The sequence below is a fragment of the Acinonyx jubatus genome, chromosome D3, assembly GCF_027475565.1.
Source record: "Acinonyx jubatus isolate Ajub_Pintada_27869175 chromosome D3, VMU_Ajub_asm_v1.0, whole genome shotgun sequence".
Classification (NCBI taxonomy): Eukaryota; Metazoa; Chordata; class Mammalia; order Carnivora; family Felidae; genus Acinonyx; species Acinonyx jubatus.
Genome location: NC_069392.1, coordinates 57,202,510 through 57,226,193, shown reverse-complemented (window position 1 = coordinate 57,226,193; position 23,684 = coordinate 57,202,510).

Here is a 23,684-nt window from a genome sequence, read left to right as displayed (position 1 = left end):
AGAAAGTAAGTTCTGCAAAGATAATGACCAGTACATTTTCACAAACACTTAGAACAATGCCTGGAACATAGAAGGCAGTAAATAGGTATTTGTGGAATGAATGAATGAATGCATGATCTACCATGTGCCAGACCCTAATTACAAGTCTTTACTCCACTCTACTTGTTGCTAGCATAAATCTTGTCACAAATTAATGCTTCATAAAGGGTAATTGATGATGTCACTTATTCAACAAACATTTATTGAGAGACTATTTTACCTAAAACATCATGGTAAATGCTAAGAAATATAAGATGTCAAATCTTCTCTCACAAAGTTATTGTGTAGTTGGGGATATGACTGGCATCAGAGTGTTCCCCAATATCCAGTTCTCCTCCCCTTCCAGACACCTGGAAAATTGTGCTTATCAACTGCCTTGCAGATGCATAGTTGTGTGACTAATTGGCCAATGAAATGTGAGCTGGAATCATATGCTTCACAACCAAGATGAGTCAGTGAAAAACACTATCTACCCCTGTGACAGTGACCAAAGGGACCCTGTGCTCTAGGGTACAATTACTGGATGGAGGAGACCTACTCGGTTTAGATCCTTAAACAAAAACATGAAATTCTGTAGTGCTGAGCCACCAGAGTTTGGGAATCTTTTGTTCCTGCATAGATAGCCTCGCCCTTCCTGATTAGCATAGGGTGCAGGGGGGACTGTGAATCTGATAAGAATTGTAAGAGCAGAATGAACAGACTTCATGAGGCTGGATGTAACAAGTGGCCAGTAAGTGGTACAGCCATTGAATATCTGTTTCTAAATGTTGAAGGACCACTGGGTGAACTGAATGAAAGAACAGAGAGCATTGTTAGGATGGGTGGAATTTAGCTAAGCAGGAAAAAAAATAGAATTTTTTAGTTGGACAAATGGCTTTCAGGAATGTATGATGATGATGAGACACTCAAGGGGGTGCTCAGTCAGAATAAAGCCAGCTGAGATAATGGAGACAGGCTGATCCACTCACTATCAGCCAAGCCTGACTTAGAATTGTCAGCACTGGGACAGGCCCCAAATGAGAGAAGCACATTTCCCCTTATGTTGCCCCACACACATTTCACAGGAGCAAATGTAGCTTAAAATTCAACTTACCCATTTTTGTTGATTTAGGGTAGCCGTTTAATTAGTTTTTAGCATTGCACATTGTTTACGGTCATTGTTTCAATGGAAGTGAAAAGTGAAAAAGTTTAGCATGCCTTGATTTGTAGACAAAATAACTAACAGTTCCAGATTTCTCTCCTTTCCCCCTGCCACATTTCTGATTTAACAGTGTCTCTGACCTAGTGAATTGCTTCTAAATCATATCCCTGGGTTTCCTGAACTTCCATTGTATGGAACTTCTCCCCTAAGACAACATCCCTCCAGCTGAGAAAACATGTCTTGTCTTGGTGTTGCAAGTGAAAGAATATCTGACAACAAATGCAATAGGCCAAAAGAACATCTGTTTTCTGGAAATGGCATAGTCCTCAATGAGGAAAAGTCCACAGAAAGCTTAAGCTGAGAAGTTCACTTTGGAGGCCACTAAGGCTGGGTCCCTAAGCAAACCTAAGACTTTCCCATGAACCAAACCAAACCTGGAGACGGCTCCAAGCAGAGGCCATTGCTTCTCATTGTGGGTTTATAATTATTAAACAATGGGGATTAAATATCAACCATAAGAGCACCTGGCTGGCTCAGTCAGTAAGTAAAGCATGCTACTCTTGATCTTCCGGTCATGAGTTTGAGCCCCACATTGGGTGTAGAGATTATTAAAATAATAATAATAATAATAATAACTTGAAAAATAGATAGTAAATAAATAAATAAATGTATGTATGTATGTATGTATGTATGTATGTGTGTATGAATGTATGTCAGCCATATACCAGCCCCTGTGCTTGGAGGAATGGGAGATGTTAGGAGGATAGGATCTGCTCCCACATTTCTCACAATTCTGAGTACACATAATTAATTCTCATGGAAAGGAAGCTAACAATGGTTTAACAGCAGCCATGTTATTCGGGCTCCCTCCTGCCACCCTCAGCATCACACCCTGCTTGCTCAACTGCTTTCCATGGGCCAAAAAGAGGAGCAGTCTAAAAAAGAACTTGATTTTGCTATTTTTTGAGAGAGGGAAAGAGAAAGCAGGAGAGGGGCAGAGGGAGAGAAAGAGAGAATCTTAAGCAGGCTTCATGCTCAGCGTGGAGCCCAATGCAGGGCTCAATTCCATGACCCTGGGATCATAACTTGAGCTGAAATTAAGAGTTGGACACTGAATCGACTGAACTACCCAGGCACCCCAGAAAGAACTTTCTGAGACAATTCAAAATACAGACAACAAATAGAAAGTAAAGATTACTTAAAGTTCTAAAAATAAGACTGGGACAAGGTTGATGCAAACATAACATATGAAGAAATGGTCTATTTTAGAAGTATTCTTAATTGTGGGAATTTTAGTTGTTCGAAGGATATATACTTTGAAAAAGAGGTTTTTCCTCAAAGCCCACCAGGATTTCTCCCTCATACGGCTGCTGTACTTGTCATTACTAACTTCTCCTACCATACTAATATAGGCCCTCTGCCCAGGACATGCACGTGCACACATACATACCTACACGCCAGAAGTCTAGTTCATTGGTTAACAATATGGATGTTGGAGCCAGACTGCCTGGGTTCAAACCTGGATTTATCATTCTTTAACTATGTGACCCTAATCAAGTTACTCAACCTCCCTTTGCCTTGGCATCCTTATTTGTAAAATGGGACTAATCATGGTATTTACCACACAGGGCTATTATGGGAATTGAATGGAGTGATGTGTGTAAAATACTTAGAACAGTGCCTGGCATGTACTTGTACCATATGTTTCGATTATAGTTCTTACTGCGTGCAATTCAAGGGGAAGCCAGAGGAGACCTTGCTAGGGCTGTGAGCTACAAGAGAGTATTTCATAGTCACCACCCTTAAGGTTGTTACAGTCTAACTGGGAATACAAGACATAGAGAGACTAGAGAAAGTCCTAAGGTGTGCTTATGGGTCAAATCAGAGGGTGTAGCCACTAGCCCTGAGTAGATGGTCTCCCAACATACACCCAGCGCTCAGCTCCTCCTCTCCTGTCTCACGTCCTCCTCGCCTGAGTACAGTAAGGCAAGCATGGAAGTAAAGTCAATGCATAACAATGTCACCATACGTCCCCATCACCACTTTGCTGTCCCCCTAGAACTTAGACATCCCATCATGGCCTGTGGTCCCTGAAATTCAGAAAACAGGAGTTGAAAGGTGTTCCCTTCTGTTCTCTCGGCCACTATTTCTTAAACAGTCAAGAAACCCCTCTCAAAACAGTCTGACTTGCTACGACAGCTTTGGGATTCCAATCTGCCAGTTTGTCTCTAGAGCAAAGGCAACAACCTGAACATCAGAGGCCAGGATAGAAGTGGGAGGCACTGCCTACAATTGTGTCTGCCATCCATTATTAGAAACCCACAGCCCTCTTTATCTTGGCCCAACAAGAAACCTCTCTGTCTTTGCCTTCTTCCCACCCACACTCACCTAGCCAGGACACCATGAGGCATTGTGTAAAAATACCATAGTTCTCAAATGTTCCTATAACTCCATCCCACCGTGCTCACATTTAAAACAATGCACAATTCGAGCTGATGATCAGACAGGAATACAGGGCAGGGCTGGGGAGTAGCCCTTCGTGAGAAGTTCTCTCCCATCACAGTGCTCACAATCCAGAGAAAGGAGGTATCAGTGGTAGCTGGACAGTCAAGAAATACCTCCCAAAGGCCAGAGGAGCTGCAGATGCTTGAGAAATGGTTCTGATTAATATATATGGAAGTGGTTAGAAATGGTAAGACTATCCCAGATGTGGGAACTGGCAAGGGCAAAGGTGTAGGAGAAATCAATGTGGCACCTGCGGAGGATGGTGTTACAATTATAATGACATGTGGATCGGGGGGTAGGGGGCATACACACACACACACACACACACACACACACACACACACACGCACACATTTATTTACATTAGCAGCTTTTCACACTAGGCCACATATATTATCTCATTTGATCTTCACAACTGATCTGTTGGATTGGCAGGATATAATATGATTCCTCATGCCACAGTAAAGAAATTCAAGCTCTCAGAGAGAAGCAGTTTGTTTAGTCCTTTTAAAATTAGTAAAGGGGAAGTTGGATTTCAAGCCACAAGTTCTGATTTGAGGTTCAGTGCATTTTCCAGAAGCCTTCTTCCCTCTCCTCTCCCTTCCCCTCCACTTCCTCTTCTTCTTCTTCCTCCCCATCCCCCTCTCCATCTCCTTCCCCTCCTCCTCCTTCTTCCCCTCCCCCTCCCTCTCCCCTCCTCTTTGTCCTCCCCCTCCCTCCTTCTTATCCCCTTCCTCCCCCTTCTCTAGCTGTGGCTACCTTCACCTGCATCTCCATTTCTGTCTCCCTCTCAGCAGTTCTGTGCCTGGAGAAGTGAGAGAGGTAGGTCAGGGACCTGGAATGGGGTTCCCGAGTGCCAGCTGAGCCTATACCTCTCTCCAGTCTCTCTTAGGAGGCATGAGAGACTCTAACCTTTCCCGGAGTGCCCTTTCCTTCCTGCTCCTGGGCTGGAACCCCATTTGCACATTCTCTCACCACTGGGGAGTAGAGTGTATCTGAGATAGAGGGGAGTCCTTCTCAGGAGACCCATATGCTAAATCATGCTATACCAGGGACATGATGTCCTAGTGTTGAGAACAGGAAAAGGAAAAAAGAAAAGGGGCCTTGGGGAAAGAACCAGTGCTGAGAGGGAGAGAATGCCAGCATGGCTAGCTGGGTTGCCTGTATTCATGGATCTAAATGTACGTGAGGGACTATAACAATAAGCAAAAATGAATAGAAAAAGAATTGAATCACTGAGGAGGAAAATGTCAGGCCCCATATGTAAATGTTACTACCAGACAGTCATTCCTAGCCAATCAACTATCCTAGAGATTGATTATGCTCCAAGATTCAAAGGGCTTGGGAATGTGCTTAAGGTATAAAGAAACAATCTGGTCTCTGAGGTCTCCCTCTTCAAGTGATCTCTAGATCTTGCTTAGTTTTGGGGACCCCATAGGAATCCTGGATGCTGCTTCAGGTACCATCTCTCTCTCCTCTCTCTCTGTCTTTCTGTTTCTCTCTCACACACACTCACTCACACACACATGTTGCTTCATACATCATCCATCTCTCTCTCTCTCTTTCTCTCTCTCTCTCTCTCTCTCTCTCTCTCTCTCTCTCTCTCTCACACACACACACACACACACACACACACACACACACACACACACCATGAATCCCATCCAGACTCATACTCACTGAGTTTGGACCCTGTGCTGGGAACATCTCTTCATACCAGGCTCCAGTCTCCTCCATGATGCCCCACCTGGAAAGATTCTGATAATGTCATTCCCATACTCATGACAATGCCTGAGAAAGGGCCTACAGGTGTTCGTACTGGATAATATATGTACTGATGGAGAGTCATGCCTTAGGCCAAAGGAATGGGGCTGTAGGACACACACCTCATCTCCTTCCAGCCCCCAGACAGAGGGAAGCAGAGAACTATTAGAAGCTCAGCCTTGGTTCAGCCTTCATTTGGAGTGCTAGGGACAGGGACAGAGGGGTCCTAGACTTCCTGACTCCCACTCCAATTTGTACTTCACAGAGCTCACGGCCTGATGTGCTCTCCAGCAAAGGAGACCATTTCAAAGGAAATAATAGCACCAGGAGGCCTCACCCACCAGGATGAGAAGCCCCCTTCTGTTCTTGGTCTCCACCTGGAAGGAACCAGACTTGCTCTTTCTGACTCACCTGCTCGCTGGCACCCTTCTGAGTCTTTACAAGTGGGATCTCTCAGAGCCCCTCTGGGGAGTCCTCAGAATGTTTTGGATTGGTTTCCATCTCCTGCCTTAGGAGAACAAGTGCAATACAGTCATTCCTCCGTGACATAAATTGATTTGTGGTTTCACCCTGCGGTGGCCTCTTGCAAGCATCCAGAAATGCCCAAGTCTAGGTGTTTAAGAAACAAGTCATTATTCTTCTTCTCACACTCCTGCCCCAATCCCAGTTTGAGCTTTTCCAGATTTTTTCTTACCCCCACACTCACCCTCTACATTTTTTTTGGACTTCCCCCTCTGTGTCTCTAGGGGAGTTGTTGGTGCATAGCAATGGGTGACTTTTTAGGACAGTGGAGCTGTCTCTGGGAAGGGGGGTGTGAGGACATGGGTCCACCCTCTAAAGGAAACCAGAGTCCACAGTAATCAAAGGCAATGATGGAAGGTCTTTTTGAGAAAGACCTAGGCCAGTGGCCTCCCTTGAGCCCAAAGGTTTGGATGGGAAGGATGGAACATGAGATGAGAGAATAAAAATTGTTAAATCACATTGATCAACTGGCAACCATATAGACACAATCTATCTGTATATATGCTTTGCCTTGGAGCCCTCACCCAGTCATGGAACATTCCATGAGGATGAACATCTTAAGAGCTGGAGGTACTTGTAGGCACAACCCCATCCCTCACATTTGATCAAACACTGTTTTAAACTTTAAATGGTGCCATTCTGGAACATACTCCTCTTTAAGACTTGTGTGTATAGATAAGTCTTATCTGTAAAGAAAGTATTAGCTCCTCTAGGACAAGGACCAGATCTCCCTTGGCATTGCTTTTCTTTGTCACCAAACCCCGCTCCAGTGCAGGGCTGGGTACTCAAAAAGAAGGTCACACATTGTAACCATGGGAAAAGTTGCACTTGGATGCAGGAGAACCAGGCTTTATCCTTGGACCCAATCCTGTGACTTTGAAAAATTCACCTAAATTCTCTGAGTCTTTGCTTCTCACCTGTAAACCAACACTTGAGCTACTAAACTTCTTTAATGGAAAACCAACTTGAAAATGCTTAAATTAATACATGCTATCCGAATCTTATGCACTGCAGACCCTAGCATTCACATCCATCTTTGACAGCTTGCAAAAGACCCCAAAATTCAGGATATAATGAGAAGTCACCACTTTGCTAGCATTTGATTTCCATTCAGGGACCAATGAGGCTGGGTTAGCTGTGTACCTGGTGAAGGAGCCTAGCTGACATCCTCCCCAAGCACAGCAGGTGTCCCCTGTGTGAGGCACCCTGCACCCCAATGAGGAATCAGAAGGAGTAATGGCAGTTTCTATGTGAGTCATCTGTATATTCCTAACATGTCTTGGATTCCTCTGCTTGCCTCCACCTGCCTACCCTATCCTACCTCATCTCCTTTGGGCTGTTGCAACATCCTCCTAACTACTTACTTCTAGTCTTTGCCCCCTATGGTCTATTCTTAACATAGTGGTTGCTATCCTTAAAATCATAAGACAGATCCTGTCATTTCCTCCCCCTCTGAGGGTAAAGAGTGCTCTGGCCAACTCATGGAGGGCACTGAGTAAATATTTGTGGAATGAATGAGTGATCGCTGTATCGCATTTCTAGAGAGAGAGAATTATACATGACTGTGTTTTTCATGCGTTTGAGATTCACAAAGGCCTCAGGATATAATCTCACAGATGTCAAGACTCTCCCATACTATAATAGTAAATAATCCATACATATTTAATTGTATATGGAAGTGAATTGAACGACACCTAAATCCACATTTCCAGACAATGCCCAGAATAGGTGTACAAATCAATCCAGATTTGTGCATTGAAGCATGAGGTTAGTACACATGCAACCGAAGAGATGGTGGGGGTCACGTGAGAGGGTGGGAGGGTGACAGCCCTGGACAGGCCCAGAGAGCCCTCCTCCAGCAGGCTGGAGCTGGGCGGTGATCACTGCCCGCAGGGGAGAGGAGCAGCACCGGGTGACTTGCTAAGAGAACTCGTGGAGTATGTTAATTTCTGTGGGACTTCAGAGGCCCCATAACTCTTGGAGATTAATAAGAATCTGGGAAGTATCTGTCTTTGCCGGCTGCTTTCATTTGCGCAGTAATAAAGCTCGCCTTTCTTGTTTAATAAAAACAATGTGGAAACAAATGGTTCTGTGCACAGTGGAACTTTAAAGAAATGAATTCAGCAGCATGGAGGGAAGCGTTTCATCACACTGCTGGCTCCCCAGATCTAAAAACAGAAGCCATGTTTCCATTTTCCCGCCTATTTTGCATACCCCACCCCATATTTTGGTTGTGCATCTGGACCCCTCCCTGGTGCACCAGGCTAGTGGGTGGAATGGGAAGGGAGGGGCAAGTCCCCTGCCCCTGCTGGCCCACACCTGTTCTTTAAACAAAGGAAGCCAGGGCTTGGCTCCTGAGATCCCAGTAGCTGGAAGGAGGTGGGTGGAGACCCAGTCCCAGGCTGGCAATAAATATGATAAGAAATAACCAGCTCTTCTGTAAACGGAAACCTGCCTGGGAAGAGAAACAGACTGAGAAATGGTTTAGGGATTTCACTGAGAATTGGATTACTAATGGGTCCTGGGGAAAATTCTGGGTCCCCTTGCCCATTCGTGTATTTATCATGCTCAGATAGATGGCACAAAAAGGCCACATAGTCTCCATCCAACTGCCTCAGCCACAGAGTCCAAACATACACTAAACAAGCCATCACCCTGACCCCAACAGTGCTTCTAATGTCCCTCACCTGAGCCTGAGCTCCAAGCTCCAGCCCTTGCCAGAACCTTATGTTTCCACTTTGTGGTCCTATAAGACCATGTGGAAAATGGTACTAAGACCAGTAAAAACCTAAATGATACTTCATGATGAGGAGAAAGACTGTTGGACAACCTCCCACTGTAGGAGAACCTGGAAAATACAGGATTTATTAACTGCCTACTATGTGCCCTGCCCTGCTGGCCACCAGCCCTAGGGGGACACATGAATCACAGTAATGAATTAGAACCTCATTAAATTAGACAAGTAGGGGGTCTGGCCTATCTGCATTAATGAAGATCTGATTTATTAACTATCTTTAAAGAAATGCAGTTTTATTACTTTCAAGTATAAGCATTGATTCATATCAAGTGCCAACAAGTATTGCCAAGTGGAGGTACTGATGGCCCTGCCTTAACAAAAAGATAAGATTAATTTGTAATTAACGGCTTCCATTTGCATGGAAACAATTAATGGGCTAAAGTCCTCATAAAAACAGTGCAATCTATTAACTAGATTAATAATGCCCCCTTTGCAATCTAGGATAACTTATTAGTTTTTTTTTCCAGAAAAGGCAAAGGTCAGATCTCCAGGAGCCTGGGTGCTATGCTGAGCCCAGAGAAAATTATAAAGATGCTGAAGCTTGTTTGCATGGTCCCCAGCATTCCTATCTCTTTTTTTCTTCTCAATTTCTTTCATTCAGTATTTATTGAGTGCAACTAAAAGAAATTTTAAAAGAAAAGTATAGGATAATCTTTGACCTCAAGGAGCTTACAACCTGGCTGGGATGATAAGACACAGATATATTAAATACTTGGGAGAAAATCAAATGCTCGATCAAGGCAATGCATAAGCAATAAGTGCCAACTATGTTTGAACCCCTTAGTTGTGCTGGTCACTATGGGAATCCTTGAAAATGTATATGTTAATATGTAAGCAATCCTGGGAAATTAGGTATTATAGTTTCCTTTCCCATTCCACAGATGAAAAACCAACACTCTGAATGCTCTACATTTTGTCTATACTCACACAGCTGGTAAAATGTGTAGTAACTGGTCTTAAAAAATGGCCTCACTGGTGTGCACACCACTGTGTGAACTCAGCCTCTTAAACCTAGGCTGGGTTTGACTTTCTTTAGACCAACAAGAGTATTACAGAAGAGCTGCTGTGTGACATCTGTGGCTAGATCACAAGAAGCCTTACAGTATCTGTCCAGGCCTCCTAGAATACTTCCTTTGGGGAATCCAGCCACTAATAATAAGTCCAACTACCTTGAGACAGACATGCTGTGAGGAAGCCCAACCTGCGGACATGGAGAGAAGCTATGTCAGAAAGACTGATGCTCAGATAGTCCTCAGCTATTATAGCCATCCCCACTGAAGTACCACACAGGTGAGTAAGGACTCCATCTTGGACATGCAACCCAGTTGAGCTTTCAGTTGACTCCAATGCCAGCCATCATATAGGACTACAACCACAGAAGAAACCCCAACCAAGAGCCACCCAGTTGAGCCCAGCCAATCTGATAATGGCTTATTTCTTACGGTTCTCTGCAATAGATAACCAGAACTAGATGGTGAAATTTGAATAAGAGTGGTCTAATGCCAGAGTTACAAGCTTAACCTCCATGCCAGACTAGCAGTTGGGTATTATAGACCACTGTGTGATGACTGCATGTGTCTGTCTTCCTTCCCTCAGTTGGAGAATCTCAAACAGGCCTGCCCCTTCATTCCAATTCCTTTCTCTGAGAATGTTATTCAGTCTGTGAGCATGCCTCAGAGTAGCTGTAACCATGCCCAGCTTCTATTAGGCAGGTATCCATTAGACAGGTATTAAAACGAAGGGCAGAGGGTGACTCTACATGTCCCTAAGACTCATTTTCATGCCCTCTTTGTGGTTGTTGTGAGAGTCTGTCGCAGGTGCTTCATTCAGATTTATATCTCTCTGGTGTGTTGTCCTGGACCCTGGTCCCTAATTTTAGCTTCACACTCTCCTCTCCCTAATGCCCTGTTGCCCCTCCAGATCCACAGAGATTAGGTTCTTGGGTTCTGCCAGTACTTAATTTTGTTTGAGATCTAAGCAGGTGTCACTTTAAACTCAGATGAAGTTGTCCAGATTCTGAACAATCCCTGGACCTTTGGTCTATACTGGTCCACCTCCCCCCAAAAACTGAGTTCTTGCCTAAATAAAGCTTTGTCTTGTAGCCTAGTCTGGATTTGGGGTCTTCTGGCCCCAATAATGCCAACCCAGAGGCTGGGACCCACGAGCAAGGTTATACTTCCTTGGCCTGCCACCAAGGAATTTGCATTTTGTCAGAGTCAATCTGTTACTAATAAAATGAAGCTCCAAGGACTAGCTACCTTGATGAGTCTCTTTTCAAACTCCCTGGACATCTCACTATATCACTTCCTCCATGTATATATACCACTGGCCTGACCTTCTGGTGGCTGTCTACGTCCCTCAGATTTTATTAGGATTCTCTTCTATAGCTTCGAACAAAGCCAGGAGGATAAGGCTGTAACAAAGGGAAGAAATATTCCTCCCTCTTCCTCTCAGCTGTCCACACCTTCTAGCCCTGAGGGCTCAGAAGGAAAGCTCCAGAGTAGAAGCCTACCTTTCGGAGATAGCATGGGACAAGCAGGTATACAGCACACAAGGAAGGTGACAGGTGAATTCTTGGAGACATCCCTGGCATCCTAAGCCCCACTGAGGCAAGTTGCATAGCCAGGACCAGGAGCTCTGATCTTGGAGTAGAACCTGAGTATAAATTTAGATTCTGCTACTTCCTCACTCTGTGGCTTGCTACAAGTTCTTTAACTTCTAAGACTAGTTTTCCCCTCTGTAAAATAGGGCTATTGGTGCCTGTTACATAAAATTCAATGAGAAAACATCTATAAAACTCTTATACCTAATAATAAATGATATTCGTTAGCAATGGTACTATAAATACATAGTTTTCATATTTTTAAATCAACTTGTAAGTTTTCAGTATTTGGCCCCTAATTGTATCTCCAGATTTAATTCAAATGAATAAAGTAAAACATTTTCTCATATGACATTTTACTGAATCCTCACAAAAGGACTACTACAATTATACTTTTCTTATAGTGAAAATGAGATCTGGAAAAGTGCAGTAACTTGTATTATCATCTTAGTCTGGCAAGTTAAAAAGTTAAGAGCAGTGACTTGACCAAGGTGGCACAGCCCCTTAAAAAGAGAAAGGTTTGAACCCTCTCTCTGAATTTGAAATTCAACTCTAAGCCCATGCCCTGCCACCTTGACCTTGCTAATGTAATGACTCATCTGTCAATAAACAGGTACTTGTTTGAACACCTACTTTCTACCAACTTTCTAGGAGAGATATAAGGAAAAAAAAAGAAAGGCCTTATTCTGAGGAGTTCATGACTAGCAGGAGAGACAAGAAAAATATAAGTATTATAATAATGTTTTAAATGAATACAGAAAAGATTGCTAGGTATATGCCAAGTTTAAGAAGGCCTCTAAGAGTTCCAAGAAGAGAGGAAAACACCTGGGAGATAGATATGGGGGATATTTGTCAGGGTCCCTCTGGAAAAGATGGAATACTCAAATTAGGAGGATTTCTTTGTAGGGTGTTCATTACAATAGGGCAGGCAGGGTGAAGAGGAAGCAAAAGGAGGTCCAGTGTAGGAACCCAGGGCTCATGGGAGTGGAGCTGTGACCAGCCTCAGGTTAAAGAGATGGGGACAGGGAGAGGTCACTGACACTGAAAGGGAGAGAGGCTTGTGTACAGCAGGCCACTGACAGGGTAGAGACCTTAGTGACAGGTGATGACTTCACAGGAGGAAAGGAGGGAGGAAACACTTTCACCCCACATATGACCCTCTCTATTCTCCCAACCACCAGAAGCCAGAGGACACATTCACCTGTTGATGCAATCCATACAGGACACCCTGCAAAGCAAAAGGCAGGTGAGGAGTGGATCTGGAGGCCAAAGGGAGCTATGCAGCATGGGAGGCTCTGAATTTTAAGTGGAGTCTGAGTAGGTCAGGAAGGAAAGCATCCCATTGAAGGAGCCAGTGTTTACTGGATAAAGGTGTGAGACCAGTGGAAGGCAATGGACAGTGAGAATACTAGCTTAGCTTGGCTGGTTGGGCTTCGTTGAAGAAGAGTGGGATTTTAACATTCTGAATTACACATTAGATCATCAGAACATCCAGGATAGTGTCCAGCACATAGCAAGATCTCAGTAAGTCTTTTTGAAGAAAAAGATCAGCACAACCATTAAACACTTGGGTATGAGAATCTGGGATGCCACAAAGGGAAGCCCTCTCTAGATCCTACATGTGAAGAAGAGCTCTTATAGGTAAACTGGGGGAACAGGTTTCATGCTTATTTTCCTCTTCCTAGCCTTTATTTGTGGAATCACTGTCCCACTGAGAAGATATAACCAGCCTACTGAGGCCTAGGAAAGCTGCACTTCCTTCAAATAGAGGCTAGGCCTTTTCCCCCACCTAAGACATTTCTATTACTGGAGGGAGGATGTTTGGGTGGTGGAGGGTGCAAAGAGGGAGCCAAGCAAAGAGGCAAAGTCTCTAGACCACAATATGAAGGTGTGTTGCTCTGGCAGGCCTTCTGCCTTCCACCTCAGGTCCAATGGTTTCCACTCTCTAAGCACCAAATTGACACTCAGTTAGGACAGATACTCTCCAGGAGCAACATAACAACATAGGGAAATCCTACCTACCTCATTCATGTTTTAGTCACCATGGAAAACTTATGGTGATATAGCCATTAGACACTCATAAAATGAACAGAGAAGGAAGGAAGGAAGGAAGGAAGGAAGGAAGGAAGGAAGGAAGGAAGGAGGGAAAGAAGGAAGTGGGGAGGAGTGAGGATAGCCTTACTACTCCTCATGTCTCTCTAGAACAACACAAGGTATTGTTGAAAAGACAGGAAAAGAAGGCACAATCCAGTTGGGGGACAAGACTATGTCATAAGGCATTCACTAAGTAGAACCATTCAATGATTGAGTAACATGGCTGAGTAACATGGAACTGGTGACAAATGTAAAAAACAAAAACAAAAAAACAAAACACAAACAAACAAAGAAAAAAACATAAACACATGGAAAGCACAGGTAATAGGAATGTGGCTCCAGGTGGCTCAAAGGATTGGTTTCATTTTAGTAGAATAAGTGGATGAAGGAAGGTTTCTCAGGTGAAGGGAACAGCTTGGCTGAAAGCAAGGAGGTCAGAACAAACAAGGCATGTGTCCAGAACATATGCTCCCAATTCACATTAACAAATATTGACACATATACACCCTGTACTGCCTTAGGCACAGGATTGAAGATTATAAAGAAGTCCATGTTCTCCAGAAGCTGCCCAGTTACTACCAGCTCTGAGAATCTAGGAGTGGGAAAACACTAGCCAGGCCAAATAAAAATTCTTTTCAGAGAATCCTAGAAAGGTAGTAGGCTGCCTTCTGCTCAGAAATCCCCAGGTAGGGGGTGACAAAGGGTTATCTTGTCCCCTCTTGGATGATTTTCATCGATAGAAAGTTTACTATATAGTAACTGAAATCCTCCCCCTTGTCCCCACAAAATGTTGTTTTTGTTATCATAATCATCAATATTATGAATATCCCTCTGTTTCTCCATGCCAACTCCTCTCTGTAGGCTTTTTCCCAGGACACCATGGGACTGTGTGAGACAGCTGAGACCACCGACAATCTGTGAGGGTGGCCCCTATTCCTTCCCAGGTGCAGGGACTCTAGATGAGGCCACAACTTGCTCCCAGCCCCGTTGGCCTCTCTTCTTTGGTCACAGAAGAAAGCCCATCTACAGTCTGGCAATACCACACATGTTTCTGGGCATTAAATGGCCAGAACTGTCAGGAGAAATGTCAAACAGAGTATCATGGAGCCCCCAACTGCTTTCTTTCCCATCTTGTTGACACGCCCTTTGAAAGCTGTGGGAAACAGAAAATTGCTCATCTTCTTTTAATCAAGGACACTATTTAAGATGCTTAAGTACAATACTATTTAAAAATGGGCAGTTTTATATAAAGGAAAGGGGAAAAAGTATAGCAGCAATGTACAGTATATCAGATTGAAATAGTTTTTCGTGCCACAACATGTAAACAAATCTGTTTAATTAGAACACCTTGTTTTTATTGCATTCTGAGCCATTTTTCAATGATGAGGAGAAAATAAGACAATGAGGAAGGGAATCTGAAATTTCTCAGGGAACTCCAGGGATCTTCTCTACTTTCCCTAATGACCCAGCTCCTGGGGTGTTCCCTTGCATTCCCCATCAGTGACTCCTGGCTCATTCAGCCCCCTTCCCCCAAAGGCCTTCAAAATAACCTCCATCTGCAGAGATTTCAGCAGATTTTATGCACAGAGGGAAGACGAGATGTGGTCTCCTATATGATGATAACTTGGACTCCCAGAAAATGGAGAGAGGGAAATGCTCAAAGTCCCCAAGGCTCCAATAGCAGCTGGCAGAGGAGAGCAAGATCTGGGTTGGAGTCCAGCATCTTGTTCTGAATTTGGCACTGGAGGTGGGCTGTGGAGTTGGTCCCCCAGATCAGGCCTCTGTCTCCTCATTTATGTAATGGAGAGCTTGGCCGAGATCCGCTGACAGCCCCCACACTCAGGGATTCAGACTCATGCCTTGGACCTCATACTACCATACACACCCTTCTGGTTCACAGAGGCCTCAATCAAGGGAGTTGAGAAGGATCTATAGAAAGCAGCTGCGTGCTCTTCAGCCAGCCCTCTCAGAGCCTAGAGGATGCCCTGATCTCCCTGCACTGTCCACTGCAGTTCTCTCCTCCTCAAAGTGCACTCTTTCCCTTCCTTACATACACCCCTGTTTCTCCCCTCCCTGCCCCCCACCACTGCATTCACACCTGCAGGGGTGTGAGTGTTTGTATTTTTGGTTTCTGGTTAGTTTCCGAACAAGCAGAAGATTTAAGCTTTTAATCCATCTGTTGGGTGCAAAGCATAATATATTCTGGGAGTGGATTAGGGGACTAAATTTGGGAAGTGTGTTGTCAAAATGTGGTTTTGCAATGCAAGCTTATTGATGAGGGTGTCATTTGGAGTCTGAAGGCCTTTTGGGAGTTGCTGTGTGAGGAGGGGTGGAGACAGGGGGAGCAACAGGTGCACACAACTCGCCCTCCCCCCAGAATGTGGAGGTGGAAAACTTTCTTTTGGGGGTACCACAATCACTCCTTTCTAGGTTCTCCTCCCCACCCCTTGCTTCTTCTCTCCTACAGCAGGATGATACAACTTTCAGGATCTTCCCCTCCACAGGAGCACCCTCAGGACACTGACATATATTTATTCACAGTCAGGAGTGATAGCTATAATAAGATAAAAATCTCAATTCCTTTCTGGGATGTGTGCATTTTAATGATGTTCAATGTCTTATGTTATCATAGTGGGGATGTAGGCATCAACCAACATTTAGAGATGATACCAGTTACCCTCTTGCACATTGGAAATGGTGGAAAGATGGCTTCCGTTTGTCTTCCTCCTGACACCACCCTCTACATCTGTCCCTTGTGTCCTGGGCCTCAGATGGGGGTAATGGGAGTGCATAGCCTGGAATGCAGAAGTCAGCTACAGACTTGGAACAGTTAACCAGCAGCCTTAGGATTCCAGGGTTAGAGGGATATGGGGTGGGGATGGGTGGGCAGGAAGCAGTGGGAGTCATCACTCACCCATCCAGGCTGGGCTGGGCACATCACAGAACGGCAACAGGGTCCTTAGAGAACATCTATAGCGATGTAGGAGGGCAATCCACAGCATCCCTGACTAGTAACCACCAGCCTCTGGTAGACTGTCTCCAGCAAGGGGAACTCACTACCTGTCAGAAAGGCTGACCACCATGTGCCAGGTATAGACTGACTAGGTAGAAGAGAAAAGACTGACCCCTAATACATCAACAGATCAGGAGGATCACATTCCAGCCTCCATTTGATATAGATGGTTGGTATGAAATCTCCCCATCAGACCCACTGCCCTTTTTCCAGCTTATTTGGGGCTGAAACCTCTTCCAGGTCATAGGCTTTACTCCTAGCTGATCCCTGTTGTCCCCCATCTGAGAACTGTCAAGTATTAATCAATCCACTACCCTGCTCCTGAAAGGGGCTAGGGGCCCTGGAGCATATGAGAAGTACAGTCCTTGGCTTCAGAAAGGTCACAACCCATGTGGGTCGGGGGAGAAAAGGCACGTAGGACAAAGAGAATGATTTCAAACAGAACAAGGTGATCATGGGAAGGCTATAGGGTGGGATCTGGATGTCAGTTCAGTAAAATTAAAGAAAAAAATATCCTTTAGTGGGAAGCTGCAGACACTGGAGAGAGCCCACTCCTCCCAATAACACCACTTCCATCTTGCTTCTGAACAGGACAGTGTTCATCTGATCCACTTCTCATTAAAATCTCTAAAGTTGTCAAGTCTCCTTATCTCTTTCTCTCAGGGTTGGTCCCAGTTTATCTCAAGACAACCTTAGTGTTTTAAAACAGAGTTTGTCTGTATTGCCTCATGGACTGAGGTCGGGAAGCCCAGTTTTGCTTTCTTATGGTCCTGTCCATGCAACAAAGGAAAACCCAGGAAATGGTTCAGGGTTCCATATTTAGAAAATGAAAAATGCCCTGGTACTGCTGTGCCCTGAGTGGAGGAATAACAGAAAACAAGAGAGGAAATACTAATGCTGATGGTGGCACTGAAACCACCAATGGGACTTGATACAATAATCTGACAGGAGAGAATCTTAATAGCATAATGAACATCCCTGGGGGGTAAGGAACACCAGGAGTAAAAAGCCGGAAAAGCCTGAGCAGTTCCTTTGGAGGTTTCCATATCACTATCCTTTCTCCTATTGTCTTCTGCATTATCAGTTTTTCACTCTCTACTGGATTATTACCATCAGCACATAAACATGCCCTTAGGTCTGCCATTAAAACTCTCTTGACCCCACCTTTCTCTAACTACTGGCCCATTTCTTTGTTTGCCTCTGCAATACACTTCCTCAAAGGATTATCTATTCTCTTTCAAATTCCTCTCCTCACTTTCTCTCTTAAACCCACTCCAGTCTACCTTCTATAAACACCTTTCAACCAAAATTGTCTTGTCATGATCTCTAATAACCTCCATATTGCTGTATCTACCCATCAATTCCCAATCTTCATCATACTTGCCCTATCTGCAGCATTTGACAACACTGTCCACCTCCCAGGACTGCACGCTCTCTCTACATGTTAAGTGCTCTGAGGCAGCTTCTTGATCCTCTTTTTTACCAAAACTCACCCCGTTGTTGATATAACCAGGACCATGACTTCAAATACTGTTGTGAGCTCAGTGACTCCCAAATTTGTCACTCCAGTCTAGATTTTGCTCTTGATTTCTAGACATGTATCTCCCACTGCATCTGGGATAATCTTCACTTGAGTGTCTACAAACTTCCTCAAACTCAACATGTCCAAAACTGAACACTTAATTTTTCACACCCCACTGCTATTCTATCCACAACCTTTCTGATCCCAGTTACTCAAGTGAAAAACCATGGAGTTGCCCTTGACTCCTCTTTTTCTGTCACACCCACATCCAATTGGCCAGTAGATTCTATTGGCTCTATTTTCAAAACATATCTAAATTCATGATACTCACCACCTCTGTTGTCACCACCCAAACCCAGTTGACTATTGCCTCCTTATTACCTCCTTCCTTGAGTACTCTCACAGCCTCCTTGCCTTATTGGAGGTATTCTTTCTTTCTTTTTCTTTTTCTTTCTTTCTTTCTTTCTTTCTTTCTTTCTTTCTTTCTTTCTTTCTTTCTTTCTTTCTTTCTTTCTTCCTTTCTTTCTTTAAATTAAAGTTATTTAACACACAGCATAGTATTGGTTTCAGGAGTGAAACCCAGTGATTCATCACTTACATATAACCATCACCTTCTGCCAAGTCTTCACTCTCACTTTCTCAAGAAGGCCTTCCTGACCACGCTATTTAATCCTGCAACCTTCCCCCTTAGTATCACACCCAACCCCCTTGCTCTCCTCTACATCCTTTCATAGCATCAACATACTGTATCATTTACTTATCTTCATGTTGAGCATGCATGTATCTTCCCCTACTGAAATGTAAGCTACACATGGACAGGAACCTTTGTCTGTTTCATTCTCAAATGTGTCACAAGTGTAGGACAGTGCCTGCCACATAGATGTTCAACAAATGAGGAAACATCCCTCTTACCACCCAAACACAGCCTGTTCTACCTACTTCTTCCAGGTAAGGTCTCTATGAGTCTTTCTATTTGGGATAACAATCATCTGCATTTCTGCCAAGTAATATTTATAAAAGCTATAGTACCTGCAATTTATGTACTGCTTACCAGTGCTACCAACCACCTATAAAATGCTCACAGCATACGGAATAATCTTAACAAGGACCATCTTTTTAAATTTTTCCAATAGTTCAGTAAGATAGTATGATAAAATGCATTACTGGATCCAGTATTTCACCCCCTTCCACCTGCAGCATCCATACCATTGGGTAGCCCTTCCGATAAGCATGGTGTATTTCCTCTCCTGTTAACTTAGAGTGTGGCCACCTGACTTATTTTGGCCAATGATATATGAGTAAAAATGACAGCATCAAGTTCCAAATCTAGGCCCTAAAAAGTCCTTTCATGTTTCTTTTTATCTTCTTGCATTTCTGCCATCCCATGAGAATATGCCCAGGCTGGCCCGCTGGTATTAGAGAAATATGAGAGACATGAGCCACATGAGTGAAACCCAGACTAGATCAGACAGCCCTTGGTGACCCTTGGTCACATGAGCAGTAAAGATGGTTGTTGTTCTTAAGCCTCTGAGCTTTGGGGTGGTTTGTCACACAGTAATAGTTAAGTGATAGAGATATTCCCATATTTCTCATTTTAGACATGAGGAAAATGAGGTTTAACAAAGGTAAGTAACCCACCCAAGATCTCATGGCTAGTGAGCAGTGAAGCCAGGTTCTCCCTGAGATCTTGTGATTCCAGAGCCTGTGCGTTTACCACTAGGTGATGTCACCAACTCCCTTCTTGCCTTCCCTGTTCTTCTGGTTCACACACCACTTGGACACATTCTGAATTCCTCTCCAAATGTATTTACCTATTCATTTATTCATTCATTCACACTTCAAAACAATAAAGTAAAAGTTGATTATCACATTATCTTGAAAGGTGCTGGAAATGCTAAAATAAAACCTGAGCAATATAAAACAGGAATGTACCAAAAAGGGAGAAAACACACAAAGGGTGTAGCTGGAGAGAGATGTGCCCAAATGAAACTGAGAACAATAACAATGAGAGTGTGCTAGTGACAGCTGCTGTAAATGTTCCCAGAACGTGGACCCTGCTATGGCTCAGAACGTCCAGCTTCAGGACAAGGTGCTTGAGGGAACTGGACAATTTCTAGCCTAGATGCTGTGTGGAACACAACCCACCCTCCTTACAGATACTCCTTAACCCCCATGACTTTTCACCTCTCTCCCCTCAGAGTAGGATAAGAGACCTAATATTATTAGTCACTGCCACTCAGTGTTAAAAATAGACAAGCCATTTTCAGTCTTCATCAAAACAATATCATGATGAGTCACTTATTTTTCAGGATTGTGAATATCCAGAAAATATTAAAACACTCCCAAGACAGGGAGGCAGTTCTCATTGTAAGAAAATGCTATTCTTTATAAGGATTTGTGACTTTTCTGGTGCCATATGGTTAATAAGTGGCATAATAAAATTGAGAACAAAGTATTTAAGGATGAGAAGAGTCAACAGACAGAAAAGGAAAGCAGGATATTCTTTGACCTTGGGTGAGTTGGTAAACTTTTCTGAATTTCTGCTTCTCTATTAATAAATTGGAAATGATAATGCCTAGTTCATGAGGTTGTGATGAAGTTTAGGTAAGTTAGAAAATCAAGGGCCCAAAAAGATGTTTGGCACGAATATTTGGACATAGATATAGCATCAGGCCATCCATTCAATAAATATTCAGTGAATGTCTGCCATGTGCCAGGTTCTATAATATACCCTGGGAATACTGAGATACATAAAATGTATGGCTCTCCCTTCTGGAGCTCATGGTCAAGTAAGAGATGCAACCAAGTAAAACCTGCAGATATGGCACAGTGAGCCATGTGCCCTGTTGATCTACATACAGGAGACAGGGGAACATTCACCAGTTTGCAGTTTCAAACTCACAGTCCCAAACCTGGGGCACTTGTCAAAACTTCAGAAGAGGTTTCACATGATAATGCAAAGAACATATTCACCAGGATGTACTCACCCTGTAACAAGATGGGAAAGACCCCTTCCAAGCCTTTTAATAAAGCAACCCTGGAATGAGGACTTGCAGCCGAAGGGGAAATAAATAGTCCTGCCCTATTAGAACTCAATGAAACACACCGAATTGCATCTATTGGGACCTCTGACTGTCCTCATTCTGCATTAATCCCTCCTATGTATTGAATTCTTACTCCACACCCTCACATAATCTTCATAGCCTCCCTGTGAAATGAACACTGTTATTTATCCCCTTTTCACAGAATAACGAACTGGTGTTTGGAAGTTCAGCAACAGCTTGGAATTCATGGCCAGGAGCCACGGGGCTGGCTGGGATTCAACCCAGGTCCAGTGAACCAGCTCAGATCCTTCTCTCTTTCTTAATGGGCCTGGCTGGCGGGGCAAAGGAACCTCAGCAAACATTTTGTAGGGTGCTCTTTCAGACCTAAGCCTATTTATGATTGCTCAGTTGCCAAGAACCACAAGACCAAATTGGGGTTATAAATATAAGTGCTGTGGGTGATCCACACAGTTTGAGTTATTAGGGAAGACTTTGCAATAGAGTTAGGACTTCAGTTTGTGTCTGGGTGGAGAATAAAAGCAACATCCGTTCCGTAATTCTTTTGATAAAGATGTATGTTTCTGTGCACTGAGCTGCAGTTTATTTCTTATTCGTCTCCGTCTGTCCTCTTCCTTAGAACATCTTATATGCATAAAGAAAGAAAACAATTGAGCTGCTTCTATTACTGTAATTACAGCATGACACTACAGTGATGGAAGAGGAAACCACCTCAGGGGCTGGGGAGAGGAGGGACAAATGCCAAGGGAGCCACCCGTGCCTGTAGGAGGTCAGGTCACAGGGCTTGCAAACAAAGAACGAAAGTTCTCATTACACAAGATTCTTATCTATTCCTTCTAGCAAGCCCAGCATGACCCCAACTTAGAAACTAGTTATTAGTTCATGATTCTATCTGCTCCTGGCCCTCCCAACAGGAATTATTCTCTCTTCTCAGGCCTCCCATAATCCATTAACTATGCCTTTTTTGAGGGATTTGGCACTTTTCATTTTGTATGATGTTTACGTACGTGCAAGTTACTACTTCTACTCAACTTTAATCTCCGTGCAGGCAGGGTCTTTGGACGTGTCTTTGGGTCCCTCACCACAGATGCATGTGCCCACTGTATGCTTCATCAACATTTATTGAAAGGATGAAGAAAAAAATCTTTTAATTATACTGCTGCTTCCTTCAAGTAGCTGGGTGGATGGACAAAAAGAATTTTGGTACTACTCTCAATTTCTACACAAGAATGTCTGACCCTTGGAAATATCTGTTCAAGTCTCAGGAAAGTGATCAGTTGATCAGTTGAAGAAGACCATGGGCAAGGCCTGACAGGGATATTCAGAATTGGAACCAAAAATGAAGAAAGACTAAATCCAGCAGGCTCCCTTCCAACCCCCTGCACTGCTTGCTCCCAGTCCCCTCCCCTCTTCATCATCATGGTCTATTCCCTGCTGTCACCATAGCATAGACCTCACCACTGTATAGACCTCATCCACCAGTATTTCATAAGCTCCTGACCTCAATCACTCCCCTCTTCCTTCTAACTCGTGCAATGCTTCTGGATCAGCTTTCTGAAACTCTTACTTTAATTATACAGAGGAACAAACAAGCGTAGTGGTTGAACACAGAACTTTGGAAACAGTCAGACTGGACTCAGTCCCAGTCCTACCATGTATTAACCCTCAATCATCTCATCTGGAAAATGATGATAATGATAGTACCTGCCTCCCAGATAGTGGCAAACATTAAATTAAATATTATGTATATTTCCCAAGAGTACCAGCCTCCTTGCAAACCTTCAAGAGATGTTAAGACACAGAAAAAATAATATCCCTCTTCCCAAATCTGCAATTATCAATGCTTACAAGGTACTTCCCTTTGCCTGGCACCCCCCTTCCTCCAGAATGTAAGTGTTCTGCTCCCTCAAACCCACCAGCCACCCTGTGCTTCAGCCAGGATCACAACATTTCTCCAGAGAGCTGTACTTTTCCCTCAACTGATCCAACAGCTGGTAAATATTTAGGAAACAATCTTTAGGAGCCCTCTACTCAGAATGTATTTTAAGATATAGTCCAGATTGATTCAAGAATTCAGTGTTTTATATGTGTGGGTGTATTGTTGTGGGTGTGAGTGTGTATGTGAACACAAAGGAAAAACAAGATAAAATTAATCTGTTATTATTGTGACTACAGCTTCTCATACATAAGGGCAAAAGAAAAAATATATAAATAAAAAGATTACTAGATTTGACCACACAAAAGCTAAAACAACAACAACAACAAAAAAAACATATATCCCTGCATCTAAAGACACACCACAAACAATGCTGGAAAGCAAAAAATCAAGTAAGAAAAAAAATGATTGCACCATATATGCTAAATAAAAGATTAATAATTTATGAAGAGCTGTTACTAATCGATAGGGGGGAAATGCCAATGGAGAAATAGGCAACGTAGTTAAAGTAGCAAATCACAGAAAAGAAATGCAGAAGATAAAGAAATATATGGGAAAATGTTACTTCTATAATAATCAGATAAAATCAGAGTGAAGCCCAAAGTTCCACTTTGGTCTCCCAAAAAGGGAAAGTGCCCTTTGCAACCAGTAACAGTCAGTATTGGTAGAGCTGCAAATAAACAGGGA